The sequence below is a fragment of the Macaca thibetana genome, chromosome 9 (assembly GCF_024542745.1).
Source record: "Macaca thibetana thibetana isolate TM-01 chromosome 9, ASM2454274v1, whole genome shotgun sequence".
Classification (NCBI taxonomy): domain Eukaryota; kingdom Metazoa; phylum Chordata; class Mammalia; order Primates; family Cercopithecidae; genus Macaca; species Macaca thibetana.
Genome location: NC_065586.1, coordinates 129546890 through 129569658, shown reverse-complemented (window position 1 = coordinate 129569658; position 22769 = coordinate 129546890). Strand labels below are relative to the sequence as shown.

Below are 22769 nucleotides of genomic sequence, written 5' to 3'. Positions count from 1 at the left end.
AAGTCACTGATATGCAGAAATAATGGCGTAAGCTGTCTCTCTCTGCTCTTTCTGTCTGCCTCAGCTGCCAGGCAGGGAAGGGCCCCTGTCCAGTGGACACATGACCCACATGACCTTACTATCATTGGAGATGGCTCATACTCCTTACCCTGCCCCTTTGTCTTGTATCCAATAAATACCAATGCAGCCTGGCATTCAGGGCCACTACCAGTCTCCGCGTCTTGGTGGTAGTGGTCCCCTGGGCCCAGCTGTCCTTTCTTTTATCTCTTTGTCTTCTGTCTTTATTTCTACAACCTCTCATCTCCGCACATGGGGAGAACAACCCACCGACCCTATGGGGCTGAACCCTGCATGTTGCCATAAACTTCCTTCTGAGTACAGCTTTTGCTGTATTCCATAGGTTTTGGTATGTTGTGTTTCTATTTTTATTTGTTTCAAGAAATTTTTTTTTTTTTTTTTTTTTTTTGAGACGGAGTCTCACTCTGTCGCCCAGGCTGGAGTGCAGTGGCCGGATCTCAGCTCACTGCAAGCTCCACCTCCCGGGTTTACGCCATTCTCCTCGCTCAGCCTCCCGAGTAGCTGGGACTACAGGCGCCCGCCACCTCGCCCGGCTAGTTTTTTGTATTTTTTTTTTAGTAGAGACGGGGTTTCACCGGGTTAGCCAGGATGGTCTTGATCTCCTGACCTCGTGATCCGCCTGTCTCGGCCTCCCAAAGTGCTGGGATTACAGGCTTGAGCCACCGCGCCTGGCCTGTTTCAAGAAATTTTTTATTTTCTCCTTAATTTCTTCATTGACTCCACGGTCATTCAGGAGCAAGTTGTTTAACTTCTAGGTGTTTGTATAGCTTCCAAAGTTATTCTTGGTGTTGATTTCTAGTTTATTTCACTGTGGTCTGAGAAGATACTTGATGTGATTTTTATTTCTTAAAATCTGTTGAGACTTGTTTTGTGACACAACATATGACCTATCCTGGAGAATGTTTTATGTGCTGATGAGAACAATGTGTGTTCTGCAGCTGTTGCATAAAATGTTCTGTAAATGTTTGTTAGGGCCATTTGGTCTATAGTACAATTTAAATCCAATGTTTATTTATTGAATTTCTGTCTACATTATCTGTCCAATGCTGAAAGTGGGGTCCTGAAGTCCCAACAATTATTATATTGGGATCTATCTCTCCTGTTAGCTCAAACAATATTAGCTTTATATATCTGGGTTCTCTGGTGTTGGGATCATCTATATTTACAACTGCTATATCCTCTTCCTCAGTTGAGCCCTTTGACATTATTTAATCACCTTGTCTCTTTTAATTTTTTTAGTCTTTTTTTTTTTTTTTTTTTTTTTTTTTTTTTTTTTTTGAGACGGAGTCTCTCTCTATTGCCCAGGCTGGAGTGCAGTGGCCGGATCGCAGCTCACTGCAAGCTCTGCCTCCCAGGTTTACGCCTTTCTCCTGTCTCAGCCTCCTGAGTAGCTGGGACTACAGGCGCCCGCCACCTCGCCCGGCTAGTTTTTTGTGTTTTTTTAGTAGAGACGGGGTTTCACCGTGTTAGCCAGGATGGTCTCGATCTCCTGACCTCGTGATCCGCCCGTCTCGGCCTCCCAAAGTGCTGGGATTACAGGCTTGAGCCACCGCGCCCGGCCTATTTTTTTAGTCTTAAAGTCTGATTTATCTGTCATAAATATAGCTTCTCCTGTTCATTTTTGTTTTTCATTTGAATGTAATATATTTTTTCATCCCTTTAATTTTCATCCACATGTGTCTTCACAGGTGCTGAGAGTTTCTTATAGTCAGCGTATAGGTGAGTCTTGTTTTCTTAATCCATTCAGTAATTCCAGATCCTTTAATTGGGGAATTTAAACTGTTTACATTCAAAGTTGTTAACGATAGGTGTAAACTTACTCAAGTGATTTTGTTAATTGTTTTCTCGTCATTTTGTATATCCTTTTTTCCTTTCTTCCTCTCTTATTGTCTATCTTTGCAGTTTGGTGGGTTTTTATAATGATAAGATTTTATTTCTTTCTTGTTCTCATTTGTGTATCTGATTTCCTAGTGATTTTTATTTTTTTGTGAGTTTTTATCATGGTGGTTAACATCCTTTCACTTCTAGATGTAGGACTCCCTTAAGCATTTCTTGTAGGGCTGAGCTAGTGATGATGAATTCTCTCAATGTTTGCCTGTCTTGAATCCAGACACAGGACCCACAGAATCAGCAATGCGTGCAAAGCACACCACTGACGCCAAAGCCGGTTTTCTCCAGGACTGCAAAGTTGCATTTAGAAAAAAGTTAACACTAGAAAATCAGTCACTGTAATTTGCCACACTGAAACGCTAAGGGAGAACAATCATATTGTCATCTGAAGAGACGTAAAATTTTTAATATACAATTCAGGATCCGTTTCTGATAATAAAGTGTTTGCAAACTAGAAATAGGAGGGAACTTCCTTAATCTGATAACAAGAGCATAGAAACGCAGCTCACAGCAGCGTCCCCGTCGTCCTCGTCTCAGCTCTCACCGCCCCACCCGCGGCCCACTTTGCCCTGGGGGCCAAACCCAGTGCAGAAAGATGAAAAGGAAAAGGCACGATGCTTGGAGAATGAAAGTGAAGACCAGCAGGACTCACAGACAAGCCGCTGGGAATGCCAAGACCCACGGGAACCGCAGATCACTTAGCCACACGGGAAAGCAGCGAGTTCACTGAACATAGACAAAAGTCACTTGTTTTTCTACATATAAGCAATGAACAGAAAATGACTTTTTAAAAATAGCTACCACGTATAAAGGCAACAAAACTACCAACGATCTAGGAATTAATCTAGTGAAAGACGTGGAAGGCGTTAATGCAGAAAGCTGAGAGGCGTCACAGGAAGATCTAAGTAAACGCGGAAACGCACCACGTTTCTGGGTTGGAAGCTTTCCTGTTGCAAAGATGTGAAATTTCCCCCAGAGTAAACTCTGGGAGGGAGACAGGACTTGACGAACTGACTTAAGATTTCCCTGGAAACCCAGCCCACAGCGCAGGGCGGAGAAGGCCGTGGGTTTCCCAGCCAGGCGGCCGCGGGTTCTCCCTGGGCGGTGCTGAGGAGTGGGGGCGTCCGGGGGCCGCGGTGGGCGTGGGCTCCTCCCTGCCAGCCCGGCGTGGGAGGGAGGGGACCGCGTGGATGGGACCCCAAACGCGCACGGACACAGCCAGGAGGCTGCCCGGGGGGGGGGGGATGCGGCCGCTGCGCGGGGCGGGGTCCCCGGGGCGGGGAGGGGGTGGGGGTCGCTGAGGCGGTGGCGCCCCTGTCTTGGGCTCTCAGTGAGGCGGACCCGGAGCCCTGGGAGAGACCCCGAGAAACGGGCGGGACCTGGAGTCCGCACCCGCCCGAGGCAGGGGGCGCGGTGGGGCTGCAGGGCTGGGTGGGCGGCGCCGCCACGCTGTGCGCTGCGTCCAGGAAGAGCCTCCGGTGCGTGCACAGGCCTCAGCCCGGGGCCTCCAGGCGGGGGGCTCTGCCTGTGGGTGGGTGGTCGCCCCGAAAGCTGCCCCGGGAGAAGCGGCCGCGCCAGGGCAGGGCTGGCGGGACTGGGCAGGGCCAGAGCCGCGAGTCTGCGGTGTTCGTGCCCTCAGGGGTCCTGGCCGCCCCGGCAAAGCCTCCTGGTGGGCACCGCAGGGCGGAGCAGGGCGGAGCGGGGCTGCGCGGCGGACACAGACCCAGTGAAGCTCCCGGGCTGCCCCCGGCACAAAACTAGAGGAGATGAGAATGGCACCTTCACCGATGGACACCCAGCCTCCGCTCTCCCCCAGCCCACAGCGCCGGCCTTTGGAGCCCCGGCTCGGTCCCGACGCACCCAATGCCCACCTCCAGCCCTGGCCCCTGCTCCACACGCCTGTGTCCACGCCTCTGCCCAACTGTTCCTCCATCTCTGAACTTGCACCCCAAAACCTTACTTCCGACTTCCCCCAGCCCCCAAAACCACGCTGACCCCAGAGCCTTCCGCTTTTCTCTGTTCCACACCCACATCCGATCCATCAGCAAATCCATCGGACTGCACCCCGGCAGGGTCTGCATGATTTCAGCCGCAAGGGCTGCCCCCAACTGGGCCCTGCCCCACGCATGCTCCTCCAGCGTCCACAGGTCGAGGGGGATCCATGAAAACAAAGTCATATCAGTCCCCACTCTGCTCACCACCCCGCAGCCGCTCAGTCGGTGACAGTCAAGGACCCACCACAGGCCTGTGTGCTGCCCCCCACCGCTGAGCTCAGCCCTTCCTGCCCACTGCTGGGTCCCCCACCACGCAGGGCCCATGCCCACCTTCGCCTCTGCAGGAACCGTCCCCTTTCCCAGCACTCTTTTCTCTGACCCCTCCAGGGTGGAACCTGGCCTTGGGTCTTCTGTCCAAGCAGTGGCCCTGATCCCACTCCTTTTCGTGCCTGCCTCTCCATGCCACGCTCCACCCCCACGTGTGGCAGAGTTGACCGCCATTAGCTGTTGTCTGTCCCCCTCCAACACCTGATCCCCCAGGCAAAAACTCATCCGTCCACTGCTGGGTCGGGAGCCAGTGCAGAGACCCAGGAAGGACCCGCAGACATGGCTGAATGTGAATAGATATGACATTTATGAATGTGGCTTTGGGGCACGAGAACACAGACCAATACATCTGCCTCCAGCAGCCCTGGAGGTCTGTGGCCTGCGTGGATCAGGACCCCAGGCCAGGCTGTATGGACTGATCTGCTGTCCCCAGGGCCAACAAAGTCCCTTCTCCAAGCACACACAGAAGGCGGGGGCCAAAGACCCCTCAGTGGGTCCTGGGCACCTTCTCCTCACCTCCCACTGCCCTCTGCCAGCTTGAGCTGTCCAGCCTGGACCGCCCCTCTGTGGAGCATCAGCCAGGCTCAGCCAACCAGGCGGGGAGCAGTCAGAGGACCTTGGTGTCCAGGGAGAGGGCTCTGTCCCAGGGCCATGGTCCTCACGGGTCTAGGTGACGAGGGCAGAGGGTTCAGGTGCCTTTGCCTTAACAGCCCATGAAAAGGTTTCCTCAATAAACCCTGTGCCCCTCACAGTGGCCTGGCCAGAGATCAGGAGGTGAGGGACAGACAATGAGTCAAACCCCAATCTTAGCCTCGAATGCTCTGAGCAGGCAGGCGGAGTCCACCTGTGGGAGGCCCTGGGGGACTGGCACCCTCTGCTCTGAGTGGGCAGGCGGAGCCCTCCTGTGGGAGGCCCTGGGGGACCAGCGCCCTCTGCTCTGGGATGTAGGGGTTGGGAGGCATGCAAGGATCCCCAGGTGGGTTCTTCCTGGTCCCCCTCTGTTCCTCTGGCTGCTGCTGGGGTGTGCAGGTATGTCCGTCAGTGCCCCACATCCTGCTCAGGCCAGATCACACCTGCCCTGTCCCACAGAGGCAGCTGGGGCGGGGCCGGTGGGCAGGTTTCCCTTCGGCCTCCAGTTCTGATTCCAGCCACTCTGGCTGATGGGCCTGGTCACAGGGGAGGCAGGTCCCTTGGGCAGGTGAGAGGGACCTGTGTGCGCCACCCCCAGGACAGGTGGGAAGAGCCTCTGCTCCCTCGCCCATCCCCAGCCCTCTGAGAGAAGCCCCATCTGAACAGCTTCTCTCTTCCGTGAGTTCTTCTGAGATAAGTGTCAGTGAGGGTGGAGGACAGTTGACTCTGGCCTTGTCCAGACGGGCCTCAGCTCCCAGGCTGCCCAGTACATGGCCACATTCCCTGCATCAAGGGTACAGGACCTGTGTGGACCTGCCCAGGCAGGTAGGCTTCCCCCACACCCTGACTCCTACCCTCTGAAGAACAGGGAGGAGGCCTGCTCGGCCCTGGCAGTTGCACCACAGCACATCTGCACATGCCTGTGCCTGTAACTACATCGGGCAGCGAGCTGTGTGGGGTGGGCTGGTCAACAAGCTTCCCTGAAGCAGGCAGCCATGAGGAGGGGCAGCATGTCTGTGGTTTCACATTTGTCCCTGTTTCATGGCCTTGTTTATCCACTTGTTTCTATGGGAAGCACGGTGCCCCAGAGGCTGGGGTGAGTGATGCCTGCCTGTCTCCTGGGCAGGGGCAGCATGTCTGCATGGATGTCTGTGTGCCGGGTCTGGATCTGCTGTGTGCGTGTTTTTGTCTGCCTGCTGGGAGCCTCTGTCTGCATGGGGGCCTGTGCTGGGGACACATGTGTCCGGGTGGGGATGGGTATAGTTCTGATGCAGGTACCTGGGTGCCCTGTGAGTGAAGCCAAGTGTGGGGTAGGGGATGCGATTCTGCACTTACGGCAGGTGTGGGGGGCAGATGGGCTGTGTGAGAGCATCTCTGCAGGGCCTGCATGCCAGGCTGTCCGTGGGCACCTCTGTGTATAGGGCATGAAGCTCTCCGGCTCCACACTCAGCAGCAGAGCACAGGGTGCTCCACATACCTAAATGACGAGAACTCAAGGTCTCCGCTGCAGATTCCGCCTCAGTTCTATCAGATAAGGCAACGCTGGCTGCATCTTTCGAGAGGGAACCTGAGACCAGAAGAGACAGATGTGCACCTCAAGCCCCACGGCTGCTGAATGGCAGCTTTTAGAGGAAGCTGGTGGTCACAAGTCACAGGAGCCGTGGGCAGTGAGAGGCCTAGATCACCAGGGAGATGGCAGCATCAAGGATGGCGGCTGTGCAAAGGTGAGGGCTTTGGCCACACTGGGTCTGACCTCGCTAAGATCTGACCCAAAACCTCCTGGTGCACAGCTTCACGCCACCCCCGACGGACACCCGAAGCCCCAGAGCGAGCTCGTCCATGGGGGACCAGCACAGGGGCTGCACCACAGAGACTCCTGACCCCTCCCAATCCACAGGTCCAAGGTCACAAAGCAAGGGCGGGTCTGGAATTTGAATTCCAGCCCCTGTCCCAGAGCCCACACTCTGAAGAGCTCTGCTGCCTCCCATAGTCTTTTCAGGACAAAAGTGCACATTTCTGCTGGCCTCACATAGGCACTGAGCCGGCTGGGGAGGGAAAGGCACAGAGGGTCTGGGCAGCCCAGGCGCAGAGGCAGGAGACGCAGTGGACGAGCAGTGCAGGGTGAGGGTGGGGGCCGAGGCTGGGGGCTGCCCTCCCAAGTCCATCCTGCAGGGTTCTTGGTCCAGGGACCTCCTTGGGGAGTGGCAGGGTGGGCAGAGCTGCTCCCCCTCATAGCATCTACTAGCTGGCCAGCCTCAGAGGCTGCCATGGCCCAGGGCTGGAGGAGCCCTCCACACACACCACCCGCCATGCCTCAAGCTCAGCTCTGTGGTGCTTCGTCGTCAGCCATTCCTGGCCCAAATGCGTTCACAAAATTACGCAGCTTGTTTATCAAACTGGCTGAGCTTCACCTTGAGGTTAAGTGGAGGATGCATGGAGAGCTTACCAGAGGCACTTATGGTGCAGATAAGCAGGAAAAGCCCAACCACACTACACACAAACAGATTTACTTTAAAAAGGGGTGGGGAGAGAGGAGAAACAGGAAAACAGGATATAGGACTCAGGTGGCCAAGAATGTTACCAAACAAAAACCAAGCTGCTGGGTCACCCACTGCCCACCCATGACCCAGTCTCCATGGACGGCTGGTCCCCGGCTCTGTTGGGAGCCAGTGGGTAAGGGAGGCTGGAACCTGAGCTCACAGCCCCAACAGACCCTGACCAAGACCCCGACAGACGCTGACGCAGACACCTATAGACCCCGACCCAGACCTCGATGGACGCTGACCCAGACCCCGATGGGCCCTGACCCAGACCCCGATGGACGCTGACCCAGACCCTGGCAAATGCTGACCCAGACACTGACGGATGCTGACCCAGGCCCCGATGGACCCCAACCTGGACCCCGATGGACTCTGACCTAGACCCCGATGGGCCCTGACCCAGACCGTGATGGACGCTGACCCAGATCCCGATAGACACTGACCCAGGCCCCAACAGACGCTGAGCCAGACACCTATAAACCCCGACCCAGACCTCGATGGACGCTGACCTAGACCCCGATGGATGCCAACCAAGACCCCAAAGGACCCAGACCTAAGACCCCGATGGATGCTGACCCAGACCCCAACAGACACTGACCCAGACCCCAAAAGACACTGACCCAGACACCTATAGACCCTGACCCAGACCTCGACAGACGCTGACCCAGACCCTGATGGACGCTGACCCAGGCCCCGACAGACACTGACCCAGGCCCCGACAGACGCTGACCCAGACCCCGATGAACCCTGACCCAGGCCCCGACAGACGCTGACCCAGACCCCGATGAACCCTGACCCAGGCCCCGACAGACGCTGACCCAGACCCCGATGAACCCTGACCCAGGCCCCGACAGACGCTGACCCAGACCCCGATGAACCCTGACCCAGGCCCCGACAGACGCTGACCCGGGCCCCGATGTACGCTGACCTAGACCCTGATGGACGCTGACCCAGGCACTCACGAACCCCGTCCCAGGCACTGGGGGTCCCCACAGGGATTCACACCTGGTGCCCCACCCTTAGGCCCCTCCCTGCATCCCTCCCTAACCGGCCCCCAGACCGTAGCACAAGGAGCCCCTGGAGAGGCTGAGCCACTCTCCAGGCAAATATCCTTCAATCCCACTGCAGGGCGGGCCTCTGTGGACAGCCAGGCTCGGAGACGGGACGAGGCTGCCATGCTGAACACAGCTCAGCTTGCAGGGCCGACGGGGGCGACAGCCTTGGCCTCCCGGAGGAATCTGTCCTCTGCTCCTCCTAAGAGGCTGTGAGGACAGGGAGGGCGGCAGACCAGGTGCAGGAGCCTCCAGTTCCCCGTCGAAGGCAGTGGCTCCGGGCTGGCGGAGCTGTGTGATGCCATGTGTCTACGGTGACCTTCAAGTGTCACAGGGACCCACAGCTGGGAGCCGCAGACGCAGCCTGCGTGTAGGTCAGAACCACGTGGATCTGCAACAACTGCTTCAGTAATGACTGTCGATCCTGCTGGCAAGGTGGTAAAAACCGAGGACGTTCATCCTGTGCAGTGGACACTCGGGAGTCCTGAGCTTCACTCTCGGGACCAAAGTAGAAACACACAGAGGCTGAGGCTGAGGCGCCGTTCCACACTCAGGTATTGGCCCGGACGTCTGCAGGGGCCTCGTGCTGACTGAAAGCCTGCAGGCCGTGGGGCCCCTGCACGCAGGGCTCACAGGCATAGACACACAGGCACACGGGTACAGGGACAGATGCCAGGGCCGTCCAAGCCCAGGGTGGCCCGGCTGCCCCGGGGCGGTGCATGGCCTGGGGGTGTCTGGGATGCCTTTGTCTACAGGAGACACAGAGCAGGAGCAGAGGGAGGAAACAGCCAGGTGCTCTGAAAGCAAGATGCCGGTGGGGTGAAGGTAGGGATTTTCAGAAGGTGGCAAAGCCAGCCATGACCCCAGTAGAACTCTGAAGACAGTGAGCCAGGGAAAGCCAGGGGGGCCTGGACTTGGACACACCCAGACCTCCTCTGTGAACCAGGGGCGGCTTTGGGGGTCCCAGACTTGGACACACCCAGACCTCTGAGAGCTCAGGGAAGCCAGGGGGTCCTGGGCTTGGACACACCCTGACCTCTGAGAGCTCAGGGGAAGCCAGGGGGTCCTGGATTTGGACTCACCCAGACCTCTGAGAGCTCAGGGGAAGCCAAGGGGTCCTGGGCTTGGACACACCCTGACCTCTGAGAGCTCGGGGAAGCCAGGGGGTCCTGGATTTGGACTCACCCAGACCTCTGAGAGCTCAGGGGAAGCCAGGGGGTCCTGGATTTGGACTCACCCAGACCTCTGAGAGCTCAGGGGAAGCTGTGGTGGTCCTGGGCTTGGACACACCCAGACCTCTGAGAGCTCAGGGGAAGCCAGGGGGTCCTGGATTTGGACTCACCCAGACCTCTGAGAGCAGACGGACAGACATCAGGGAATTGCCTGAAGGCCCCTGCACTGAACAGAGAGACCCCAGCCCCACCAGGTCCCTAGATGGTGGACAACAGCCACCGTCTCCTCCAGGCAGGACCCCAGACGACATTCCTCTAAGGAATCTGCGTGATGTTGGCAGGCGAGGGCGGGGCTTCCCCAGTGAGATGACTCTGCCGGGGCCTGGTCAGCATTTTGGATCTCTCCAGTGTGGGCTGAGAGCCAAGCGAGGGCCTGGTCAGCATTTTGGATCTCTCCAGTGTGGGCTGAGAGCCAAGGGTCACCGGACATCAGACGAGAGCCCCTAACAGGGGAGACAGACAGAGGCTGAGAGACTGAGAAGAGGCTGCAGGACACGGAGACAGAGGGCAGTGAAATCCGTGAATATCCTCACGGACAGCAGAACATGTAGTTTGCACCCTTGAAACGATAGAACATTACAAGAAAAGAAAAGAAAGACAGTCAGAGAAAGAAAAGACAGATAACTCACACATTGGAAACAGGATGCCAGAAATAAACTCAAGAAGGACTGGAAGAAATCACTCAACAAGTTAAACCAAAATGTGGTATGGAAAATGGAGACTAAGTATGTTTTACAATTAGCCCAGTAGATCCAATATCTAAGCAGGAGAGAGTTCCACACGTCCAGAGGAAACAACTTAGTAATTCAGAGCCTCCCTTTCCAGGAGGACAACAGGATGAGTCTAATCTTCTCAAAAGCAGCCAGGGGTAGACGTGAGCGAGGAGCTGCCGGGCTGCGGGCAGGAACCCACGGGCACCAATGAGGCAAGCCCAGCACTCGGGCCCCGTGTCAGCCCCTCCAGCCCAGGTCCTCCCAACACAGTGGCCCTGGAAACCCACATCTATGCCCCCGAGGAACGAGGATGAACCCGACAAGCCCCAGCCCCTGTGACCATGACAACCCTGAACCTTCAGTTGGAACATCAAGTGTAGACTGAATTGAGCCACATGGTTCTGGACAACCACCCCCACCATGTGTCTGGAAGAAGTAAAAACAAGCAAAGATACTCAAGGAAGGCTGCATCAAAGCAAGCTCTAATCAGTCTCTAATCACAGTGCTCAGCACACAGCGGAACATAATCAGGCCTAGAGACAGGGAAACGCAGGCATCAGACACCACAGACAGACTCAAAACCGCTGCACTTACAAGATCCAAGGAGGCAGGACAAGCAACAAGTCAGAAGGGTATGGAAGGCATGAACGGCGCGGCCACCTTGGCCTAACTGATGTTTACAGAACACTCCATCCAAAAACAGCAGGGTGCGCATTCTTTTCAAGCACACACAGAACATTTACCCAATAAACCCATATTCTAGGCCAAGAAATTGTCTCAAACTTAAAAGAATTGAAAGTAATACATACTAATTTGTAGGGACCAGCCCTACAGGGCCTGTGGGCTTTTCTCCTCGTGTGCAGAGACAAGAGATCATAGAAATAAAGACACAAGACAAAGAGATAGAAGGAAAAGCAGCCGAGCCCAGGGGACCACTACCACCAAGACGCGGAGACCAGTAGTGGCCCCGAATGCCAGGCTGCGCTGTTATTTACTGGATACAAGGCAAAGGGGGCAGGGTAAGGACTGTGCGTCATCTCCAATTGTTGATAAGGTCACGTGAGTCACGTGTCCACCAGACAGTGGGCCCTTCCCTGTTTGGCAGCTGAAGCAGGGAGAGAGAGAGAGGACAGCTTATGCCATTATTTCTTCTATGCATTTCAAAGACTTTTAGTACTTTCACTAATTCTGCTACTGCTATCTAGAAGGCAGAGCCAGGTGTACAGGGCAGAACATGAAAGTCAAACAGGAGCGTGACTGCTGAAGCACAGCATCACAGGGAGATGTTCAGGCCTCTGGATGGCTGTGGGCGGGCCTGAGTCAGGCCTTCCACAAGAGGTGGTGGAGCAGAGTCTTCTCTAACTTCCCCGGGGAAAGGGAGACTCCCTTTCCCGGTCAGCTAAGTAACAGGTGCCTTCCCAGGCACTGACGCTACGGCTAGACCAAGGTCAGCTAAGTAACGGGTGCCTTCCCAGGTGCTGGCATTACCGCTAGACCAAGGAGCCCTCTAGTGGCCCTGCCCGGGCATAACAGAGGGGTCACACTCTTGTCTTCTGGTCACTTCTCAACGTGCCCCTTCAGCTCCGTCTCTGTATGGCCAGGTTTTTCCAAGGTTATAATTGTAGAGCAAGGATTATTATAATACTGGAATAAAGAGTAATTGCTACAAACTAATGATTAATAATATTCATATGTCATTATACCTATAATCTATTTCTAGTACAACTATTCTTATTTTATGTATTTTCTTTATTATACTGGAACAGCTTGTGCCCTCGGTCTCTTGCCTCGGTGCCTGGGTGGCTTGCCGCCCACATTAATAAAAATAGAAATCAACAGAAGAAAAAGATATATGGGAAATATTTTGATATTTGGGAAAAATACAGTTCTAAATAACCCATTAGTCAAAGAAGAAATCAAAAGAGAAGTTAGTAAATGTTTTGAAATGAAAATAAACACAATATATCAAAAGAATTACTGGATTTTACTAATGTAGTACTTAGGGGAAAATGTATAGCACCAAACACGTATAAGAAGAAAGGTCTTAAACCAGTTACCTCAGTTTCCACCCTAAGAAACTAGAAATATAATAACAAATTAAGCAGAAAATGATTAAAATAAATATTAAAGATCAGTGCAGAAATCAACAAAATAGAAAACAAAAATAGCAATAGAGAAAATCAATGAAAACAAAAGCTGGTTCTTGGAAAATATCAATGAAATTGGGGCCAGGTGTAGTGGCTCACGCCTGTAATCCCAGCACGTTCGGAGGCGAAGGTGGGCAGATCACCTAAGATTAGGAGGTCGAGACCAGCCTGGCCAACATGGTGAAACTCCATCTCTACTAAAAATACAAAAATGAGCTGGCTGTGGTGGCAGGCACCTGTAATCCCAGCTACTTGGGAGGCTGAGGCAGGAGAATTGCTTGAACCTGGGAGGCAGAGGTGGCAGTGAGCCGAGACTGCACTACTGCACTCCAGCCTGGAAGACAGGGCAAGACTCCATCTCAAGAAAACAACAGCAACAACAACAACAAACCATCTGATTAGAGATTGCAGAAGGAAACATAAATTAAAGGCACAGCAATAGAAACTACCAAAAAACAAAACAGAGAGAGGAGAGAATAATGTTTTAAGTGAAACAGTATCAGTGACAACTGTTGGACAACTCCAAGCAGATTAATATACATGTAACTGAATCAACAAAGAAGAGAGAGCAAAGGTATTTGAAAAACTAATGACCAGGCCGGGCGTGGTGGCTCAAGCCTGTAATCCCAGCACTTTGGGAGGCCGAGACGGGCGGATCACAAGGTCAAGAGATCGAGACCATCCTGGCTAACACGGTGAAACCCCGTCTCTACTAAAAAAATACAAAAAACTAGCCAGGTGAGGTGGTGGGCGCCTGTAGTCCCAGCTACTCGGGAGGCTGAGGCCAGAGAATGGCGTAAACCCGGGAGGCGGAGCTTGCAGTGAGCTGAGATCCGGCCACTGCACTCCAGCCCGGGCGACAGAGCGAGACTCCGTCTGAAAAAAAACAAGAAAAACTAATAACCAAAATTTTTCTAACTTTGATGGAAATTACAAACTCCTAAGTCCAAGTTGTTCAATGAATCTCAAGATAAGAAACATAAAGAAAACTACACCAAAGCACATCATAATTAAATTGCTCAGTACCAGTGATAAAGGGAAAATCTTAAAAGTAGCCAGAGGAACAAAAATAAATGTGACCACAGATCTCTCAAGAGAAGTAATGCAAGTGAGAAAACAGTGGAGCCACATCTTTTAAAGACTGTAAGAAAAAAAAAAAAAAAACTGTCAGTCTAGAATTCTGTACACAGGAAAAATTTTTTTTTTTTTTTTTTTTTTTTTTTTTTTTTTTTTGAGACAGACTCACTCTGTCACCAAGGCTGGAGTGCAGTGGCAAGATTTCGGCTCACTGCAACCTCTGCCTCACGGATTCAAGAGATTTCCTGCCTGGCTAGTTTTTTGTATTTTTAGTAGAGACAGGGTTTCACCATGTTGGCCAGGCTGGTCTCAAATTCCAGACCTCAGATGATCCACCCGCCTCATCCTCCCAAAGTGCTGGGATTAGAGGCATGATCCACTATGCCAGGTCAAAAATACGTTTCAAAAACAAAAGGTAAATAGAGACATTTTCATACCTACAAAAGATGAAGGAATATATCACGAGCAGACCAGCATTACAAAAAAATATTTAGAGAATTCCTCCAGGTAAAAGGAAATATGGATCTATAAAAAGAAATAAAGAGCACAGTGAATGCCAATATGAATAAACACACCACACTTTTCCTTATTATTTAAAAGATAAGTATCTGTATAAACAAAAATAATAACAATTTATTGTGGAATTTATAATACATGAACATAAAATGCATGACCACAGTAGCACAAAGGCCAGTAGGAGAGAAATGGAAGTACACTATTGTATAGCTTGTATAATATACATGAAGAAATAACATATCACTTGAAGGTAGATGACGGTAAGTTAAAGGAATACACTAACCCTAAAACAACCACTAAAGTAACAAAAGGAGTTACAGGTCATAGTCAGCAAAGGAGATAAAATGTGATCATAAAAAGGGAAGAAAAACATGACAAAGGCAACAAAAATCACACAGGATAAACAGTAAACAAATAGTAACGTGGTAGATGTAAGCGTAATCATATTAATAATCACATTAAATGTAAATGGTTAAATACCCCAAATAAAAGACAGAGATTATCAGATTGAATAAAAATGCAAGACCTAACTATATGCTGCCTACAAAAAGCACAATTAAAAAAGAAAGACACAGGTAAGTTTAAAGTAAAATAATGGTAAAAGATATATCGTGCACTATTTAAAGAAAGCTGGAGTTAATAACAGACAAAGTAGATTTTAGAATAACAAATATTACCAGTGATAATGGAAATCATTTCATAACTATTAAGGGGTTAATGCTTTAGAGGGACAAAATCATCCTAAAGAGGTAGGCACCTAGTAACAACCTGAAAATACATGAAGCAAAAACAATATAACATCAAGGAAAAATAGACAAATCCACAATTAGAACCACAGATTTCAATAAAGATTGAACATCACTATTAACCAGCTTCCCTGATTGACATCTCCAAGATGTGCCATCCAACGACAGAAAATGCACATTCTTTTGGGAGAACACAGATCAATCACCAATGGAGACCCATATTCTAGGCCATAAAATAAATCTCAAATTTAAAACAAAGTATGTTCTCTAATCTCAATGGAATTAAAATAGAAGTGAGCAACAGTGAAATGTCTCCAGAAAATCTCTGAACATTTGGAAACTAAATAACACATTTCCAGATAATCTGGAGACTATATAATAATGGAACAAACACTCAAACTCTGGATATGCCTCAAAAACATTGCGCTGAGCAGAAACTGGAGTTGAAAGAGAGGACGTTGTGTGTTCCACTTATATTACATTCTAGAATGAACGAAACCTATGAAGAAAAGAATCTCAGCAGTGGTTGCCTCAAGGTGGAGAGTCAGGGATTAACTGGGAAAGGGTATGCAGGATGTCTGTGGGGTGACGGAAGTTGGCATCCTGATGCGTCTGGTTTCCAGGCACACACACATTTATCAAAACCCATCACCTCAACACTAAGCACATTACTGTGTAAACTTTGCCTCCACAAAGAAATTTAGACAGGGCTAAAGAATCCCTACAAATCAATTACTAAAAGATGACACCATTGGGAGCAATGTGGAAAAGACACACAGAAGCAGAAACACGCATTGATACCAAACCTGTGGGACAAGCAAGAACATACGAGTCACCAACACAATGAGACGCTGCTTCTTACCCACTGAAGTGGCCAAGACTGAGAATTCCACGACACCACCTGCTGGAGAGGGTGGGAGATCCACAGGAGCTGTGAAGCCACATAGGGAAAAGAAGTTGGTATTTTCTTAGGAAGTTTTGAGTAAAGTTTGACCTCAGCACTCCCATTCTTACGGGTGGATTACAAGAGAAATATTCACACACAACCAGGAACCTGGCACAGGAACGTCACCCAGTGCCATTCGCAATGACAGAGGACTGGGGATCGTTCCAGGTGTCGGTGAACAAAGAATGTGTTATGACTTGGGGTGTAGTCACACCACGGAATATTACACAGGTGTCCAAGTGAGCGGAGTGCAGCTGCTGAGAAGAGGGAGAGCCTTGACCTAGAGGACAGCGCACAGCCCAGCGCTCTGGGTTATGAAGCTTGAATCCCAGCAAAGCTCCGCCTGTATTTCAGGTCATCAACGTGCTTTCAAGAAAGCCGCCAGAGAATCCCAAGGAATGGTACCTCTGAGAGTGGGAGACGGGAGGAGCTAAGCTCATCACTTGGTAATTGTCAATGTCCTGTGCTGAGGGATGTTTATGTGCTCTTTGTATTATTTTATAAAAAGATGAATAAATGCCATGCATCGAAAAAGAAAGAAAATGAAATGGGTGTTCCGAAGGCAGCTGCTGGGTAGCATTCAGCAGCCCCCAACCTCAAGGGAAGGGCCTTGAGTCTGCGACCTGTCCCGGGTTGGCGTCCCCAGGGTCAGGTCACCGGGACGGAAGGTTGCGTGGAAAGCCCTATTTGCCACTGAGCAGAGTGTGGGGAGGCCTCCCAGCTCGGCGAGTCCCTCCATGAGCCTGCAGAGCACCTTACAAATCGCTCTGGGAGTCCCACCAGAGTGCCCGGCTCAACAGCTCCAGGCCTCTCTTTGTTCATGGCTCTCAACTCCAGCCAGAAGCTCTGCAGCCCCGATGTCCTCAACCACTTCTGTGATATCTCACCCCCACTATGGCTGTCTTGCTCCAGCACCATTGCCATAGAAATGCTGGTCTCTGAGGCAGCCCGGGTGATCCTCGTGGCCTCCCTGCAGGCAACCACGGTGTCCTACGCCCACATCCTGGCCAGGTCGCTGAGGATTCCAGGAAGGCCCAGCAGCCAAAGGCCTTCCCCACCCATGCCTCCCACCTGGGGTGGCGGCTCCTCTGACCTCATCAAGCTGGTGTTGAGGAGAGAAGCCATTTCTCTTACTGTCTCTGAAGAGGAGGAAGTAAAAGTTGAAAAACAACAGGAATGAAGTCAGTGGCGAGACCAGCCAGTGCCACTGATGAGCAGGCCTGAGGTTAAAAGATTAACCCCCCACTCTAACCACATGTGCTCTCAATCTATCACGACCCTTTCACGTGGAACCCCTTAGAGCTGTAAGCCCTTAAAAGGGCCAGGAACTCTATCTTCGGGGAGCTCAGCTTTTAAGACACGAGTCTGCCGATGCTTCCGGCCAAATAAAAAAACCTCTTCCTTCTTTAATCCGGTGTCTGAGGAGTTTTGTCTGTGGCTCATCCTGCTACAGTGTCGGGGGTCTACTTGGTTGGGATCCTCTGCTCAAACCCATCATCTGCCTGGGGAACTGCAGGGAGGCCCTGGCCAAACTCCTCCAGGCCCTGCACCTTTAGAGCACCAGCTGCAGCTCCTCCTCCTTCCCTGTGCTCACAGACACTGGTGACCCCCCAAGGCCGCCACAGCCCTCTCCCACCAGGGCAGTCAGCAAGCCCCACCCTCGCCCATATCACCCAGAGTCAGAGTTGCCAAGAGCACAGAGCAGCCGTAGGCAAGCATCTCCATGAGAAGGGGAGGGGCAGAGATGCCAGACCTGGGCCTCAGCACTGCCAGAACAGTGCCTCGCCATGGCAGCCGGGAGCCTCCAGCCCAGGAGAAGCTGGGCCTGGAGCTCACAGGAAGCCCCCTCTCACGGACCTGACCCTCTCAGATGAACAGCTGCTGTGGAGGCCAGCCACTCAGCCCGGTCCTCCGGGCCCACAGGGAAGTCTCCTTGCCATGAGGTCCCAGCTCCTCAGAGCAGAACCTGAGGCCAGGTCAGCAAAGGGCTCCGGCACATCCAGGTAGCACCACCAAACACATAGGTGCCCCCTTTCCTCAGAAACAAGAATGTCATTTTGTGTCCATTTATTGAAAATTTGATGGGTCTAATGAATAGATGACGTGCCCTTACCAGGTTTCTGTGCCTTTTCTCTCTGGTGCTTGAAGGCAGAAACTAAGTTGACCGAGCACGTCTCTTACTATTGGGCTGCAGCACCTGGTTGTGGGGAGGTATCCCTCGCTTGATTTCACGGTTTTTCCATGCTCCCATCCCACCTCCCTCATCACAGCCACCCAGTGTGATGCATTCAGCACGTGTACTTGGAGAGCGAGGTACTCAACAGATGCATGATGTTGTGTGTGAGTTTTAAATTTATGTCAATGAGTTTTCACTGTAAATCTTTTTTCTTACTATTTTTGTTTTGTATATGTTGAGGTTATGTCATGAAATGCATACAGATTTAGAAATGTTTTGGAAACATTTAACCTTGGAAAATTTAACCTTTCATTACTAAGAAGCATTACTCTTTGTCCCTAATAATGCTCAACCTTTAAGTCATAAACCTTACCTCAACTTTTAAGTCATAAAGTCTACTTTGGCATTAATATAGCTACACTGGCTTCCTTTTAGTTAGTATTTGCATGGTATCTATTTTTTATCCATGCCAATTATTAATCTGCTGCCTCTTAGCCTCTAACCACCATTCACAGTCAGCTCTGTGACACTGGAACATGGACTTGACAAACTGCATTTCTGCTTTGCCACCCACTCCCTCTTTCTGTTGAGACATCAGCTGCCAGTCTTACTTTTACTCTTTTGCAAGTAACTTGAGTTTCCCCTGCTTCTAGAAGTTGTTTGGTTTACAGCTGTCTTACCTAGGTATGCTTCATTTTGTATTTATTGCACTTGGAGTTTTTAATGCTTCTAGAATTCATGATTTAATTTCTTTCATCAGTTTTTGGAAATTATTGGTGATTACTTCTTTGAATATTACCTCTACCTCATTCTTCCTCTTCTTCCATTGGTTCTAATATTACATGGCACGTCAGGCCTTTTTATAGTGTACCCTCCGCCTCCTAACATCCTATTCTGCATGCTCTTTTTTTTTTTTTCTGGATTATTTTCTGATCTTCCAGGTTACTAATTCTCTCTCTAGCCATGTCTAATCTTCTGTGTTTCAAAATGTATTTTTTTATTCTAGACTTTCCTTTTTGTCATTTTAGTTTCCCATTCTCTACCAAAATTCTCAATCTTGTTTTATTCTGTAGACATGGACCGGTTCCTACACAAGTTTCTTAATGATATCCTTGTTCTCGTGTTGGTCTCTGTCTAATCCTTGCCAAGACTGGGTTGTTTTATAACGATGGCTTTCTACAATGTCTGAATATGACATGGTGATTTGCTCTTCTTTGATCTTCTTTTTCAAAATTATTTTATTAATAGCTATTTTAGGCCTTTATTTTTCCATACAGACTTTAGAAACGTTTGGGTTCTGTGCTATTTTGTTACTACCATAACAAAGCGCCACAGACAGGGTGGTTTAAACAACAGAAATTTGTTTTCTCAGTTTGGCAGGGTTGGTTTCTTCTGCAGCCTCTCTTCTTGGCTTGTAGACACTGTCTTCTCCCTGTCTTCACAGGGCTGTGCCTCAATTGGTGTCTGGGTCCTAAGCTCCTCTTGTTAAGGACATCAAGCTCACCTCACCTCATTTAACTTTAGTCACCTCTTTAAGGTCCTATTTCCAAATGCAGGTACTAGGGGTTGGGACTTCAATGCATGAATTTGAGGGAGACACAGTTCAGCTTATAACAGAGCCTTTTACAAATTATGCCAAGATTTTGATTGCAATTTCACTAAATTTATGGCTTAATTTGTGGTGAACTGTCACCTTTGCAATATCCTGTTCATGCTCCATTTATGCAGATTTTCTTTTATATTCTTTAATAACTTTTTGATGTTCTCCATAGAGGTCTTTTACATTGTGGACTGTGGTGAATGGCTTTTTTTTTTTTCTCTCTCTCTCTTCCAGAGGAGTCGTCTTTCTCTGCTGCCTAGGCTGGAGAGCAGTGGCACAATCTCAGCTCACTGAACCTCCACCTCCAGGGTTCAAGTGATTCTCGTGCCTTGGCCTCCCATGTAGCTGGGACTACAGGCACATGCTACCACGACTGGCTAATTTTTGTATTTTTAGTAGAGATGAGGTTTCACCATGTTGGCCTGTCTGGTCTCAAACTCCTGGCCTCAGGTGATCTGCCTGACTTGGCCTCCCAAAGTGCTAGGATTACAGGCATGAGCCATCATGCCAGGCTATCAGTGGCTTTTTATCTTATATTTTCTAAAGCTATTTTTTGTTCTGGTAGAGAAATTCTACCATTTTAAGTCTAAGTTACACATCTGGCTGCAAGTCTAGGGAGTACCTACTTAAAACAGGGGCGAGAGGTGAGACACCCAGCAGTGCAGAGCAGCACCCTGTGTGCCGGGGACGACCCTGCCCTCCACCCGCCTGGCTGCTGACCCAGCATCCTGGGGGCTTCCAATGGCAGGAGCCACCCTCAGTCCAGTCCCACTCCCAGCAGGAAAAAGGGGGAAAGGACAAGAGCACACAGGTTCTGAACAGCCCCTCGCCTTAGGGGGGGACAAAGGCTCTCTCAGGAGCCCCCGGCACCCTCAGTTGCAAGTTTCACCAGCTATGCCTATGTCCTGTGGCCTCTGCCAGCTGCAGCACTTGTGATAGAATCAGGCCTCAGGGCTGCAGCTGCAGGAGCCACCGTGCCTTCTATGGTAGAATCAGGCCTCAGGGCTGCAGCTGCAGGAGCCACTGTGCCTTCTATGGTAGAATCAGGCCTCAGGGCTGCAGCTGCAGGAGCCACCGTGCCTTCAACGTGCTGTGTTCTTCCTGGTGGCAGCTCTGCCAATGCTGTGTTAAACAGAAGTGGTGAAAGTAGGCAATCTTTTCATTGGTTCGTATTTTTTAAAATACATTTAAAAGCTCTCCACTACATATGTCTTCTGAGATTAGCCTTTGTCAAGGAAAAAATTTCACTTCTATGACGAGTTTTCTCAACATGTTTCACCACAAACGAATGTCAATTGAAATCAAATGCTTTGTCTTCCTCTGTAGAAAACCGTATTTTTCACCTTTGGTCCACTAATAGGTAAAGCACATTGACATATCTTACGATGTAAAACCACCCTGAACCTGATTGATCATGGTGATTTGTTCTGATGCGCCGCTCGATGCATTTTGCTACTGCTTTATTTAAAACTTTCATGTCTCTACTAAAACATAACACAGCCTAAATGTTTCTCTTGTGCTTCTCTTATACACCCTAAGATACATCCTATACATCTTAAGATAGAAGGCTTCCGGAATCATAAATCAGCTGGAGCACCGCCTCCCCCTTCCTTTCCCATTCTGTGCTCTCAGCCTTGGAACAACTGTCAGATGTTAGAGCCCAAAACAGATCCCCTGGGTCTATCTCCTTTTCTTTCATATTTGCTGCCTTTTTGCCAGAAAGATTTCCTTAAATGTACAATTCCATCCTTCTGGGTTTTTTTTTTTTTTTGGCAATAATTTTTTTAATTTTAAAAGTGCCTTTTTTGTCTTATTCCATCTTCACAGTTTCCTGTTCTTATTATATAAATATATGTCCCCAGTCTGAGTCTATGGATTGGAGTATGTTTTTTTTTAATTTTCCTCTGAGTCATTCAAATTTCTCAATCCATTTATTTTCTGTTTCTTTGCCTGGTCTTTCTTTTATGTGATGCAGCTCTCCTTGAATGTCTGATACTTTTCATCCTTCAATGAAGCCAATGGGTGACAGGAAGACGTGCTTCCATGAAAGGCAGTGTTTCGCTCCAGAACCTCAGCTCCTGCCCCTGGATCCAGACCCGCAGCATCCCCAGGACCCCTTCTCCCCTCTGGGTCCTGCCCCCACCTCGCTGGCTCCCATCGCAGATTCCCCATGAGACTCCACACTTGGCCTCTCACACAGAGCCTAGGGGTGAGGCGCCCCTCCCAGCCTCTCAGCTGGCAGCCTGGGCCTGTGCTGGGAAACATCCCCTCCCGCCCACAGCCAGAGGAGCCGCATCACTGTCTTGAGTGGTCACACATCGGCTCCCAGGGCCGGGGGAGGGAACAGTCACAGACTTTCCCCATGAGCCAAAAATAAGCGAGGTCTGGCTGTGGCGCTGTCCACTGCCGGCTCCAGCACCAGGGGTTGCCCAAGAACCCCCTTGACTCCTTAGAGTAAGCAGCTCACTGCTGGCTGTTCTGTGTGTGACCGGAAAGGGAGACTCGACCAGAGTGTGCAGATCTATGATGACCCCCATTTCCACCTCCACATCCCATGGCCGCGGCCCCTCCCTTCCAAGCTCGTCCTGCCTGATGGGCAGCACCCCCGGTCCGGTCTGGAGTCTCCCGGGGCCCTTCCTGTTCTCCTTGTTAATTTATTTTCTGTCTTGGAGGGAAGCTGGGTGGACCTGCTCAGGCGGCCCCCTAGGGCCAGAAGACCTGTCAGTCACTTTCAAATACATGTTCTTTCCAGAGGTTCTAAAAACACTGTTGTCCCTCTCACCCAGAAAGCTAAGCTTCTGTTCAGTCCTTAACGGTAGCTATAAATGAGAAGCACAGCTTGGTTTCCTTCTAATATCCGGCAAGTTAGAAGACAGAAAGCATTTATTTACTTATTCATCACATATTTGCAGGGCAACCCTACACGGGACAGCAGAGGTCCCACGCGGGCGCTGCACCCGGAGCCAGGCTCAGTTGAAACTCACCGGAGGCGCGGCCGCCCTGGGCTGGGAAGACGCCGTGGGCCCAGGTGGCATCAGAACCCACAGGAGGGAGGCAGCTGGCCCAGGAGGGGCCGGGGCAGGCCTTTGGGGATCGCGAGAGTCG

The 22769-nt window shown here is 50.7% G+C and overlaps 1 protein-coding gene across 1 annotated transcript in view; it reads left to right on the top strand.

Moving 5' to 3' along the window:
- FUOM (fucose mutarotase) overlaps positions 1-22769 on the top strand; it is a 243837-nt gene that overhangs the window by 152996 nt on the left and 68072 nt on the right. The gene's annotated exons all lie outside the window — the stretch shown is intronic.